The sequence below is a fragment of the Arvicanthis niloticus genome, chromosome 7, assembly GCF_011762505.2.
Source record: "Arvicanthis niloticus isolate mArvNil1 chromosome 7, mArvNil1.pat.X, whole genome shotgun sequence".
NCBI lineage: Eukaryota > Metazoa > Chordata > Mammalia > Rodentia > Muridae > Arvicanthis > Arvicanthis niloticus.
Genome location: NC_047664.1, coordinates 22,274,568 through 22,277,634, shown reverse-complemented (window position 1 = coordinate 22,277,634; position 3,067 = coordinate 22,274,568). Strand labels below are relative to the sequence as shown.

General features: G+C 44.4%; 1 long non-coding RNA gene across 1 annotated transcript; it reads right to left on the bottom strand.

The window, feature by feature from the left end:
- Window positions 1–413: 413 nt before the first annotated feature.
- On the bottom strand, window positions 414–3,055 carry LOC143443046 (uncharacterized). Its single transcript, XR_013111739.1, has 2 exons — window positions 2,065–3,055; window positions 414–1,410 (listed from the first exon to the last, which is right to left on the bottom strand). It is a non-coding gene; the product is annotated as an uncharacterized LOC143443046 (long non-coding RNA).
- Between the last annotated feature and the right edge of the window lie 12 nt (window positions 3,056–3,067).

The window sequence follows — 3,067 nt, the reverse complement described above, 5'->3', positions numbered from 1 at the left end:
TGGAGTCTTCCCACGCTTTCCCATCTACCATGAAGGTGACCATGACACAGTGCATGAGGACCCTGCTCAGTGGCACTCAGTGTGAGCAGAGTCAGTGCTGTGTTGCCCCTGTGCAATTCCCGAACACTTCCGTCTCCACAAAGACGGTGTTAATTCCAACCCCACCGACTCCAAACAGCACCCCCTCCTCTTAGCCGCTGCACAGTCCCTGTGGATCACCTGTACCCCACGGCCACAGAATCAGAGAGTGCTCGCTTGCTGTATGGGAGGCGGGGAGCTGAGAACAGGTGAGTGTTGAGGCCCACACTCTGCCTCAATACTTTTCCTCAACACTTTTGGGGCTAAGTGCTCTGGTCAAGAGAGAGAGTGGGGCTGCAGGGGCAGGAGACGCAAAGAATGGAGACAAGACAGGGTGTGATTCAGTCTCTTCTATTTTCTCAAGTCTCCCTTATTGAAGGAAATTCTGAGGTATTTATATACACAAGCAGGAGAACACAGGTGAAAACACTTTACCACGTGCACCATACAGCTGAGGTCACTAAACAGCAAAACAAGCTATGTGGGATAAACAATATATTTATCAGAGTGTGCTTCAGCTGTTATAGGCTTTTGACAACCAAGTCTTTCATCAGGGTATATGGTTCCAGATGGCTGCAAAGTTGATCTAGCCGCTTTCTACTAAAGTCGGCTCCCAACAGGTCCCCCTTTTTAAATTTTTTTCAAAAGGGAAGGCTGGGAAAACTTACGGAAACTGTGCCTGTCCTAGGTTGGAACAAAGGACCCCAGCCTCACTTAAGATGGTGAGGCCTCCCTTATTTTAGGGGCAAGGGTCTCGATATGTTCTCTTACCCATCATTGGCTAACCGGCTTAGTGCATAAGTTAGGGGTTAATCCTCGTCAATCTTGATGACAGAGGTTTCAGAGTCCCCTACTTCCAGCCTGTAATATTGGACCTGTATGGGTTTCATTTGTTATCTGTTGCGGTACCAAAGCCATCAGTTTGAACAGCATGAACCCGAAAGACAAGAGACTTAATATCTAAACCGTTGATATAAAAGCAACACTCTTTAAGGCAACACACAACTTCCCCTGTTGGAGAAGTGAAAGGTCTAAGCCTTGTATCCACAAATTTATACCAATGAAATCCTTGAATTTTGCATCAGCTTAGTAACAATTATACAGATAAAGACAGCCTAATATTAACCACCTCAGTCCCCAAGTCCAGGGAATTGGGGCGCTGACTCCTCATTAACTTCTTCAAGCTGAACATGGGCGTTGACTTTTAGAAGAGGAATGAGGGGAAGGGTAAATTGATAAGCATCTGAAGTCTGTCTTAACTGCATCCAGCTGGAAGTCCAGGGCATCAGTGAACATGCAGGTGATAAGATTCATTCTCCAAAGCTGTGTATTCTGCAATATACAAATCTCAAAACAAGGTTTAGTATCAAGATAATTATTTTGATTCTCTGAAATCTAGTGTTCTGGAGGCCTACCTCTGTCATGTCTGATCCATATAATTCTGGAAGACATAACTACTACCTTAATGACTTCATTAGAAAACACATAGAAAAACCTTTTTTTCCAAATTAGCCTTTCCTTAAGCCAGTAACCAGAAAAACCTTTACATTGAGTTTTTATCCAGAAAAATATAACTATATAACTCAGAATCACACCCATTTTGAAAGTTAAATCAATTAACATTATCATTCTGCTTAGCTCTCTGTCTAGAGCAGCCTTCTATTTATTCCTCGCATCTTTAAAGCCTTTTTCATCTGTTTTTACTCACTTATTTCTTGCCCCATTTTCGTTACTATAACCTTTATTTATCTGTTTGGCTCTCTTGACTCAGAGCAGCCTGCAATTTACTCCTTGCATCTTTAAAACTTTTTTCATCTGTTTCTGCTTATTTTTTTCTTGCCCCGTTTTTGTTACTATAACCTTTATCTATCTGTTTGGCTCTCTTGACTCAGAGCAGCCTGCAATTTACTCCTTGCATCTTTAAATCCTTTTTCATCTGTTTCTATTTACTTATTTCTTGCCCCGTTTTTGTTACTATGCAATCACCTTTGTTTCACTTCCGAATTCAGCCAGCTCCGTCAGTCGACTGGTTCTCCAGTGCAGGGTGTCTTCCACTGTATCCCGCTTACTGGAGCTCTAACGTTGAGACTCTGTCAGTCCACTGGTTCTCCAGCGCAAGGTGTCTTCCACTGTATCCCGCTTACTGGAGTCCCTGTTCGGGTGCCACTAATGTTGAGGCCCACATTCTGCCTCAACACTTTGCCTCAACACCTTTCGGGCTAAGTGCTCTGGTCAAGAGAGAGTGTGGCTCTTGGGGCAAGAGACTCGAAGAATGGAGACAAGACAGGGTGTGATTCAGTCTCTTCTATTTTCTCAAGTCTCCCTTATTGAAGGGAATTCTGAGGTATTTATATACACAAGCAGGAGAACACAGGTGAAAACATTTTACCACGTGCACCATACAGCTGAGGTCACTAAACAGCAAAACAAGCTATGTGGGATAAACAATATATTTATCAGAGTGTGCTTCAGCTGTTATAGGCTTTTGACAACCAAGTCTTTCATCAGGGTATATGGTTCCAGATGGCTGCAAAGTTGATCTAGCCGCTTTCTACTAAAGTCAGCTCCCAACAGGTGAGCAAACACAGGAGAGAGAGCCAAGCCGCTGCTTCTCTGTGGGTGGAGGGCCACCTCTTTGAGAGGGAGACACAGACAAGATCAGTATTGTAGGCTTGGTAGCATCTGTTTCCTGGCATCTACCTTCCTATGCAGCCTGCTTGGCCACGGGCAGAGCGGGAAGGGAGAGACTCATTTCTCATGCAAAGGTCCACTCGACACTGTTCTGTAACCAGATCTTGTCGCCCCTCTGCTGTATTTAGACAGCTTTCCAAGCCTTTCCACTATATTCTACCCGTGGTGTCTTTGTTCTGGATGTGATGCTATGCTTGGAGTGCTCTTGGTTCTCAGGTGGGCCTCAGCCCAACCAGTACTAGGTATGTGCTCTCATTTCTTTCAGTCATCTTTTTCCCCCTCCTCTTTTCCCTCATTC